At 39.7% G+C, this 11,391-nt stretch overlaps 1 long non-coding RNA gene across 1 annotated transcript; it reads right to left on the bottom strand.

The window, feature by feature from the left end:
• Positions 1-2,860: 2,860 nt before the first annotated feature.
• Positions 2,861-10,472, bottom strand: LOC138947038 (uncharacterized). Its single transcript, XR_011449528.1, has 3 exons — positions 10,404-10,472; positions 9,036-9,100; positions 2,861-7,460 (listed from the first exon to the last, which is right to left on the bottom strand). It is a non-coding gene; the product is annotated as an uncharacterized lncRNA (long non-coding RNA).
• Positions 10,473-11,391: the final 919 nt, after the last annotated feature.

Below are 11,391 nucleotides of genomic sequence, written 5' to 3'. Positions count from 1 at the left end.
CACACATACACACACATACACACACACACACACATACACACACACACACACACACACATACTCGAACTTCTCTCCCTGTGAGGACCAGAACCTCAGACATGCGTTCTGAAGACCTCGACAGGGAACAAGGTTAGCTCAAAAAAAACTGTGGGTTTAGATGGAGATGGGTATTGTTATAATTGTTTTGAATAGATACTTACGAAAATTCATCAGGTATAGGTTTTATATTAGGATCATTACACCTGACAAACTGCATGAAAAGTGAGGACTCTGACTGAGGACTCGCCAAGCACAAATTCTAAGTAAGACTATAAAGTGAGGACGTACTCTACACTAATTCAAAGTAAGGCTTCAGAGTGAGGACTGACGTTACACACCTTCCAAGTTAGCCAACAAAACAAGGACTTGACATACACACATTACAAATAAAGCTGCAAAGTGAAGACTTACTAAACACAGTTAAGTACAGTTAAGGTCAGTGCGGTCCAAGTCACCGATCTTCAATACCAATCTCTCTCTCTCACTCTTCCCCTCTCTCTCTCTCTCTCTCGAGTCTCTCTTGTGCAGACGCAAAACCTCAAAAACAACCAAACATATCTCTCTCTCTTTTCTTTCCGTCAGCCAATGGGTCAGCTAGTACAGACGCAAAACCAAATCCAACAACAATCTCTCTTTCTTCTTCTCTTTCACTCATTCCCTCTTTCTTTATTTAAGGGACCCGGGATTTAGATCAGTAGGTAGTGCGCGATACAGTTCCGTCAACTCTCGTTGCGGCAACTTGCAGCGCGGGTAACAGGATCGAATACAGGTAACCCCGCCTCTGATATCACCTTGTGTGTGGCTGGGAACGATAACCCCCCCACTTTTTTGCAATTATTGTCATAACAATATCTAGCAAAAGGCAGGCGATACGAGGTGATGAACAACAGCCTTATATATAAGAATTAGTTTGTGACTGTACCTGTTCCTGTTGGCCGTCAGTGATGAACATGCATATTATACCGGTGTTTGTCTGCAGTGAGAGTGGACCTTTCCACCTGTCTGTTGTTATTGTTTGTAACATGTTGGCATTATGATTACATGTGACATGCTATTATGAATGAATGAATGCATTGAATTATTCATTGACTGAGGACTCGCCAAGCACACATTCTAAGTAAGACTATAAAGTGAGGACCTACTCTACACTAATTCAAAGTAAGGCTTCAGAGTGAGGACTGACGTTACACACCTTCCAATCAAGTTAGCCAACAAAACAAGGACTTGACATACACACATTACAAATAAAGCTACAAAGTGAAGACTTACTTAACACAGTCAAGTACAGTTAAGGTCAGTGCGGTCCAAGTCACCGATCTTCAATACCAATCTCTCTCTCTCTCTCTCTCTCTCTCTCTCTCTCTCTCTCTCTCTCTCTCTCTCTCTCTCTCACTCTTTCCCTCTCTCTCTATCTCTCTCTCTCTCTCACTCTTTCCCTCTCTCTCTCTCTCTATCTCTCTCACTCTCTCTCTCTCTCTCTCTCTCTCTCTCTCTCTCTTGTGCAGACGCAAAACCTCAAAAACAACCAAACATATCTCTCTCTTTTCTTTCCGTCAGCCAATGGCTCAGCTAGTACAGACGCAAAACCAAATCCAACAACAATCTCTCTTTCTTCTTCTCTTTCACTCATTAGCTCTTTCTTTATTTAAGGGACCCGGGATTTAGATCAGTAGGTTGTGCGCGATACAGTTCCGTCAACTCTCGTTGCGGCAACTTGCAGCGCGGGTAACAGGATCGAATACAGGTAACCCCGCCTCTGATATCACCTTGTGTGTGGCTGGGAACGATAACCCCCCACTTTTTGGCAATTATTGTCATAACAATATCTAGCAAAAGGCAGGCGATACGAGGTGATGAACAACAGCCTTATATATATAAGAATTAGTTTGTGACTGTACCTGTTCCTGTTGGCCGTCAGTGATGAACATGCATATTATACCGGTGTTTGTCTGCAGTGAGAGTGGACCTTTCCACCTGTCTGTTGTTATTGTTTGTAACATGTTGGCATTATGATTACATGTGACATGCTATTATGAATGAATGCATTGAATTATTCATTGACTGAGGACTCGCCAAGCACAAATTCTAAATAAGACTATAAAGTGAGGACGTACTCTACACTAATTCAAAGTAAGGCTTCAGAGTGAGGACTAGACTGACGTTACACACCTTTCAAGTTAGCCAACAAATCAAGGACTTGACATACACACATTAAAAATAAAGCTACAAAGTGAAGACTTACTAAACCCAGTCAAGTACAGTTAAGGTCAGTGCGGTCCAAGTCACCGATCTTCAATACCAATCTCTCTCTCTCACTCTTCCCCCTCTCTCTCTCTCTCTCTCTCGAGTCTCTCTTGTGCAGATGCAAAACCTCAAAAACAACCAAACATATCTCTCTCTTTTCTTTCCGTCAGCCAATGCAGTGAGAGTGGACCTTTCTTTCCACCTGTCTGTTGTTATTGTTTGTAACATGTTGGCGTTATGATTACATGTGACATGCTATTATGAATGAATGCATTGAATTATTCATTGATATGAACTGTAAGGCAGGTTTTCCAGCATTGTGATTGTGTGTAGATTTTAATTATCATAGTTTGAGAGACAGAGATGGAGATGGAACCATGTGTTTATTCTTATGAAAATCTGTATTGCTTGTTCACATACAACAATTGCCTTGTTTTGATGAGGGCAATAAAGTTACTTGAAATATTACTATTGACGCCTTTGTTGTGTTTTTGACAAATGCGACAGAGAATGGTAGCAGTAACAGCAGCATCCTTCACAAAGAATCCACAGCAAATGACAAAGCAAAAACTTGATGAATTGTTTTAATTGTTTTATTTAAGACAGTCAATAAGTGATGACAAATTTGACAGTTTGTTTGACCTTGATGACAATATCATGTTTGCTTGTATCAAGCTTGAATGTTATAAAGACTTATGAAAAGATTGAACTTTGATCAAGAGAAATCATATGTCATTAGTATCACAAAAGCCATTTGCAAAGTTACAGGAGCAGCTAATACAACTTTAACACTCCTTCATATTCATGTTAAAATGTTCAAATACTAAAAGTGAAACAAATGGTGTCAGGAACAGTAAGTGGTGGAAATCCCATTTTTGGGTTTGTAGTGCAGGTTGCTTGAAAAAGTAGGTACATAAATTTGGAAGTAAATCAACAGGTGCTAGTTTCATTCCCCACTGAATACATTAACATATGTGGTGGGGATTTCACAGAATCGCTGAATTCGCAGAATCAGCAAACATGTAGTTTTCATGCATTTTCAGAATTATAGACACAGACCATAACAAAAATAGAGAGGTAAAGCAAAAAAAAAGTAACGGACTGGCTGGCCCTTGTTTAGGCCAGTTACCTTTACACATTGTTGGCAAAATGCTGCCGATTTAGCTAAATGAGCATCATTTTGCCGATAAAATGAAATGGGTAAAATGTTACCAATTTCTGCAATTCTAGGAACACAGCACCAGGCATGGGAATTGAAAAACTTTAAAAAAAGGCTAAAAAATCTGTTAGTGAAAGCAAAGTCGACGACGCAAAGCGCCTAGCCTTACTTGGGGGGTCCGGGGGCAGAACCATTTTTGCCTCCCCCATTAATTTTTCGGCGGACACGTATGCTTTTTTCAACAGAACAAAAATTTCAGCGGAAATTTGCCTTTCGACGGACAATTCCCATGCCTGGGCACGACACACACACACATTTTCACTAATCAAATACAAGTCACATCATGAAAAAACTGTGTTGAAAAACTGTACACAAACAAGGAAAGCCAATGCTCATACAACTCGTCTTCATCAGAAGTACATGTAATATGCATTAGAACAAAACTATCTGCTGTTCTATCTCTATCGATAGAAAATGAAGAATATTATACATTTTGACAAGAACTGGACCTTACTGACATACTGTACCTGGAAAGATGACCCAGATTAACCAGACTTGAGTAATTTCCAGAGATCTAAACCTAGAAATGTGTTTAGTTTCAAATCTCAAGTCGGACGGACGGACGGCTGATGAGCTGTCCGCCTGTCCATGCAGACACTCCTCATTGCTAAGTGTTAATGATTAATCAACAAATGAGCTAAAATCATGTATATCTATTTTGATTATGATTAAAATTCAAAGTAAATCTTGATCATTATTTTTCACATGCTTGATTGCTGTCCAAAACCAATAAAACAGAAAACTCTGTGCCATGTTCCACGCTTGAGTTTAAACAATCCAAACTAATCATAAAACATCAGCCACAAACACTTTAGGGAGTTCAAACAAAAATCAAAACAGGCCAAAAATAGGTCTTAAAACATGACTTACAAACCTTTCTTTCTTTCTTTCTTTCTTTCTTTATTTGGTGTCTAACGTCGTTTTCAACCATTCAAGGTTATATCGCGACGGGGAAAGGGGGGAGATGGGATAAGGGAAAGATGGGATAGAGCCACTTGTTAATTGTTTCTTGTTCACAAAAGCACTAATCAAAAAATTGCTCCAGGGGTTTGCAACGTAGTACAATATATGACCTTACTGGGAGAATGCAAGTTTCCAGTACAAAGGACTTAACATATATCTTACATACTGCTTGACTAAAATCTTTACAAACATTGACTATATTCTATACAAGAAACACTTAACAAGGGTAAAAGGAGAAACAGAACCGTTAGTCGCCTCTTACGACATGCTGGGTAGCATCGGGTACGTAAATTCTTTCTCGTCCCAACCAATATGGGACTCCCCCTAACCCGCGGGGGGACTTACAAAACTGAGATGGTCCTCGTGAAAGATTGTTCTGAGTGTAATTAACACCTGGTAGAATACAATATTGCATATGCTTTTTGGCCGTTTCAAAATTGCCTGAAATATTGGTGTGTGTTTTTGTTAAATCTTACAATCCCCACATAGTATGAAGAACTAACTAACTCAGAGACGAAAGATGTAGAAATCAAATAAGGTAGGCTACACTATTGCGTTAACATTCACATGTTGAAATGGTTTTCAAGCTGGCAAAAATGTCTGAAAAACCATGTTTCAAGCAGACATGAAAACCTGTTGTCATAATACAGCATTCCCTGTCCATTAAAGCCTTAAATAGTCAACAGAATGAATAAACAGCAATCGTCAACACATGCATGAATGAAACTGAGATTGATACTGACAATTGACAAAAAGAAACAATGGTATGAGAAAGCATCACACAAACATTAAACAACAGGTCATGTGAAGAAGTTGAACACAAATCAACAACCTAACATGAGTACTGTTTAGTACAACAGCACTTTGCAATACTGAACCCCACTTGAACTCTGTTGAACACAAAGGCAAAACTATCTGGTTTAAAATTATTACAATTTGGAATTCAAGTACGTTAAAAGCAAGTGTGTTTTGACAAGAAGGCATTCCACTTGTTCTCTGAGCTTTGTGGTGAAAAGCACAGGAACTCTTCTTCCGAATTTACCAGGAATTTCAACTTTAGCCAGAACGGTGACTAGATTCTTTTCAAATTCAGAAAGGCCACCGAGGAGGTCTTCTTGTGTTTGTTTGCCATGCTTCAAGCCTTCTGTGAAATGACAAACTTTGATTCTCTCTGCTTTGCCATTTCTTCTGCGGTTGAAAAGAACTATTTGAACTAGTGTCACCTTGCACAGCTCATGCCAATCCGCGACCATGTCACCTGATGAAGCTTTCAGATCCACCATCAGGGTTCCAGCCTTTTCTTGCAAGAATAATTTCATCTTCTGGATGTCCTTTGCCAACGGTATCCTCTTAGGATTGTTGAATCTTATTTGACTGAGTGATGTCAAACTTCGTGAGGTCCTAAACTTGTTGGTAAAGTTTTAGCATAGTACTCAGAATGTTGTCTCTACTAGACTTTCTTCTGAGGAGTGTATACCAAGTTCACACACTTTTACAGAGAATGGTGGCAAGTTTAATTCGAGTGTTTATCAAAAACCAATCAGAAAGAGGCCACGTGATCAACAAATCACGTGACATTGCCACGCCAATGAAAATGCTTTCTTCTGGGTGGGAAGCCATTTTGGTCAGTGTGGGGACGCGCGGGATGATGTCCGTCAGACAACTGAATAACAGAAATTAGGTAAGCGGATCAAATCCCGATAGCCCCGTCGCTGATATCACCTTTTTTGTGACTAAAGACGTCAAACCCCCCCCCCCCTTTTTTTTTTTTTTTTTTTAGCTATACGCCAAGACTGTTTAAAATAAAATGTTTGAAGGGAAGCCATGAGATAAGGCACACTGGGCTTGTTGAAGTATAAATGAAAGTATGAATGTTGCCATCTCAAGGGGGAAGTCCTGGGAAAAAACCCACTGTTGTGTATTCTGTAAAACACTGTATGCTAAACTCGCACGGCACATGGAGCAAAACAATTTCCATCAAAAAGATGTACAAGATGCTTTGAGTTATGAAAAAAAAGCAAAGAAAGAAAACAACAATGGCTTGTACTTCGAAATAGAGGAAATCTTGTTCACAATCAAACCGTTTTGACAGAAGGAAAAGGGACAATAATTCCATCCAAAAGGCCTTCTGAAAAGGCAGATGTCCATGACTTTGTTCCCTGCTCTAACTGCTATGGGATGTTCCAGACAAGCATGCTTTGGCGTCATGCAAAAGAATGCAAACTGCGCAATGAAGAAAACACAAAGAAGCACCATGTTCAAGAGGGCCAGGCCCTTTTACCTGTAGCTAAGAATGTGACGGAAGAGTTCAAGAAGACAATTCTCTGCAGCATGGCATGTGATGATGCGAGTTTTTTTGGCTAGGACGGATGAGGTGATATCTAGCTTTGGTCAAAAACTGTTTGAGAAACATAGGCACCTTCCACATCGCTATCAGTACATCAAGCAGAAAATGAGGGAACTGTCGCGTTTCCTCATCATTGCTCGGCAGGAATGTGCTTCTCCATCTCTCAACATCCGCGATTGCCTGTCAGGACAGATGTTTGACTCAGTTGTAAAGGCTGTGAAAACAGCCTGTGGTTTTGACAGTGTCACTCATTTCTTCATTCCTGTCAACATTCATTCCTTCATTTGCATCATCATTGTCACTCTTACTCGGTTCCATCCTAGCAACATTCATATCTTCATTGTCACTCTCACTCAGTTCCATCCTGGCAACATTCATTCGATATTCCTCCATTTGAATCATCCTTGTCGACACCATCTATACTTTCATCATCACTGCTGTCTTCAGAAAGATCTTCCATGCGGACATCAGGATCACACGGGTCATCAAAGTTATCAAAGTTGTCTTCATCGGAAGACTCTTCCTCAGTTATGCAATCTGCAATTGCCGAGTCCAGAGATGAGTCACGAGAAAGAGGGTTGTCCTCGGAGTTTACCTCGTTGTCCTCGGAGTTTACCTTGTTATCATCGAAGTCCAAAGAGATGCGGTCTGTAAATATAAGAAAACATAATCATTTCTTTTCTAGATGTTATGCAATAGACGATTTTTTTTCAGGACTGTCAGCAGTCTGGAAGAATAAGAGCCCCTTTCCCCCCCAGACAAGTTTTTCACAACATCCGGAGCATGTTCCATGCTTTGGATCAGCTTTATCCTGTGATCGTGATGAGCAACTAACTCTGATGTGTATCATTGCACAGATCTGCCTACCCCTTAGAATGGTCAAGAGTAGCAATGGTAGCCCAAAAGCGAAGCATAGCGTGTCAAGGCGTAGAACATCACAGATATTATCAGAATCGCAAACTCACACTGAATAACGCCGATTATATTGTCACTGAACTAACGGCCGCCATTTCTGCACTTACAAGCACCTGGATATAAAATTGAAGACGTGTTCATTAAACTTGCTCTTGCTTTGAGTGCCAGCACAAGTTACTATTCATGTGGTCTGCTGTAAAAGCACACACCCGGGTAATCTCAGTTTGGATGCATTATCGCAGTGACAACACAAAACAGTGAAGTAATACAAAAAAAGGGCTGGCTGGCTCACAAAAAATGGCTCAAACCGGTGCACCAAGAAACCTGATTGTAGCAGTAGGTTCCATATTGTAGAATGCTATGCCCAAAACTAAGAGTAGGCAGGTCTGTAAAATACAGCACGTGCACAATATGATATCCTTTTCTCTTAAAAATCGGTGCTCGCTAGTTCATCCAAGTTCATAATAATTAATATGTAGCGGAAATGATTGCTGGCACATACCAATGGCTCACAACATGTAGTTTGATTGAGGTCACGTGAGATTGGCTTGAGGTCACATACGTGCAGTTAAACACATGTGCTTAGTGAACACTTACAGTGATCAGCAAGCCATTGGTGGTGATTCGGGGCCAAGATGTTTATATTTGCCAGAAAAAAAAGGTATTTTTAGTGCACGCTGCATAACATACACATTGATGTTGGTTGTTCGTCTCGATCCCAATCAGAAGCATGGAACATGCTCTGGGTGTTGTGAAAAGCTTATAAAGGGGCTCTTACTCGACCAGGCCCAGACCGCTTTCAAATCCCGAGTTATTTTAGGAACATGTCTATTGCCGACACACACGCACACACACACACGAACGTACAGACTATAATAATCATAACACACACCTGAGACTAGACAATATGAAAACACACATTTGACATTCTGAGGACTTGGGCAATATCCTGAATTGAGCCCTTACTAAATGCACTGAAAGACATCTAGGCGTCAAAAACGTGTGGGTCCTCAAAACTATTACACGTATGTGTGCGTGTCCCATAGCTAAACTTACATCTTAACTGCGTGGAAGTGTGTAACAACGAGTCACCATAACAAAGCTGAATAGGCCATTTTGTAATGTACCCGAGAATCCACGCATTGGTTGGTACATTTCTTTCAACAAGTCATTTATTCAATTACATGCAACTAAAGCAGAACAAAAAAGATAAGGATCACCCATAGCAACAAGCAACGATTATGAACTAGCCCTGCATAACTAAAGTGCACGTAGAGGAACAGGCAAAATGAAGCTACCTTTACTTACTGTGTTCAGGAACAACTTCTGCCACTGGCCTGCATCCCTGCTTGACTCAGCCAAGCACTCAGGGTCTATTAACAGAAGTTAGTGTAAATGTATTTGACAGGATGTAAACACAAAGAGCTTTGAGTTGGAATGATATATATTGGAATGATATATATTATAATAATTTATATTTCAAAAGGTGGTTTACAAGTCTTGGGTGGTTGGTGTTCAGTTTCAACCTTTCTGTCTTTAATACAACAAAAAAATACCCAAAAAATTTAAAATATCTTTGGAAGATATTTATTTTACTCTGAAACCGCAGTGTTTGTATCTGAAATCCTGAGATCCGCGGACAATTCCCATGCCTGTAAATTGCTAGAAGAGTTCTCAGATTCAAGTTTATTTATGACGCCTACAAACACATAGACTACATAACACACCTGAGAAAAGACGATATGAAAACACACATTTGTCTTTCTGAGGACTTAAGCAATATTCTGAATTAGGCCCATATTAAATGCACGGAACGACATCAAGACATCAAAAACGTGTAGGTCTTTAAGTTTTCTTATGCTGCTTACAAACACACACAAACGTAAATACACATCTAAGACTAGACTATTTGAAAACACACATTTAACATTCTGAGGACTTGGGCAATATCCTGAATTGGGCCCTTATTCAATGCACTGAAAGACATGAAGACGCCAATAACGTGTAGGTCTTTAAGTTTACTTATAGCGCTTACAAACACACACACAAACGTATTGACTATATACACACCTGAGACTAGACTATTTGAAAACCCACATTTGACATTATGAGGACTTGGGCAATATCCTGAATTAGGCCCATATTAAATGCACGGCACGACATCAAGACCTCAAAAACGTGTAGGTCTTTAAGTTTACTTATACCGCTGACAAACACACACACAAACGTATTGACTATATACACACCTGAGACTAGACTATTTGAAAACACACATTTGACATTCTGAGGACTTGGCCAATATCCTGAATTGGGCCCTTATCAAATGCACTGAAAGACATCAAGACCTCAAAAACGTGTAGGTCCTCAAAACTATTACACGTATGTGTGTGTGTCCCACACCTAAACTTACATCTTAACTGCGTGGGGGTGTGTAACAACGAGTCACCATTACAAAGCTGAATAGGCCATTGTGTAATGTGCACGAGATTCCAACTGTCAACGCATTGGTTGGTACAATTCTTTCAACAAGTCATGTATTCAATTAAATGCAACTAAAGCAGAACAACAAGATAAGGATCACACACAGCAACAAGCAACGATTGTGAACTAGCCCTGCATAACTAAAGTGCACGTAGAATTTGACGGAACAGGCAAAATAAAGGTACTTTTACTTACTGTGTTCAGGAACAACTTCTGCCACTGGCTCTGCAGCATCCCTGCTTGACTCAGCGAAGCACTCAGTGTCTATTAACAGAAGTTTGTAAATGTATTTGACAGGATGTAAACACAAATAGCTTTGAGTTTGAATGGTATATATTATAATAATGTATATTTCAAAAGGTGATTTACAAGTCTTGGGTGGTTGGTGTTCAGTTTCAACCTTTTTGTCTTTAATACAAAAAGAAACAAAAAAAAATAAAAAATCTTTGGAAGATATTTATTTTACTCTGAAACCGCAGTGTTTGTATCTTAAATCCACAGATCCGCGGACAATTCCCATGCCTGTAAATTGCTAGAAGAGTTCTCAGATTCAAATTTATTTTTGATGCTTACAAACACTTAGACTACATAACACACCTGAGTGAAGAGTATATGAAAACACACATTTGTCATACTGAGAACTTGGGCAATATCCCAAATTAGGCCCATATTAAATGCACGGAACGACATCAAGACATCAAAAACGTGTAGGTCTTTAAGTTTACTTATACCGCTTACAAACACACACACAAACGTATTGACTATATACACACCTGAGACTAGACTATTTGAAAACACACATTTGACATTCTGAGGACTTGGACAATATCCTGAATTAGGCCCATATTAAATGCACGGAACGACATCAAGACCTCAAAAACATGTAGGTCTTTAAGTTTACTTATACCGCTTACAAACACACACACACAAACGTATTGACTATATACACACCTGAGACTAGACTATTTAAAAACACACATTTGACATTCTGAGGACTTGGGCAATATCCTTTCTTTCTTTCTTTATTTGGTGTTTAACGTCGTTTTCAACCACGAAGGTTATATCGCGACAAGGGAAAGGGGGGAGATGGGATAGGGGAAAGGGGGGAGATGGGATAGAGCCACTTGTTAAGTGTTTCTTGTTCACAAAAGCACTAATCTAAAAATTGCTCCAGGGGCTTGCA

This window comes from Littorina saxatilis, linkage group LG14 (assembly GCF_037325665.1).
Source record: "Littorina saxatilis isolate snail1 linkage group LG14, US_GU_Lsax_2.0, whole genome shotgun sequence".
NCBI classification, from domain to species: domain Eukaryota; kingdom Metazoa; phylum Mollusca; class Gastropoda; order Littorinimorpha; family Littorinidae; genus Littorina; species Littorina saxatilis.
This window is presented reverse-complemented; position numbering and strand designations above follow the sequence as displayed.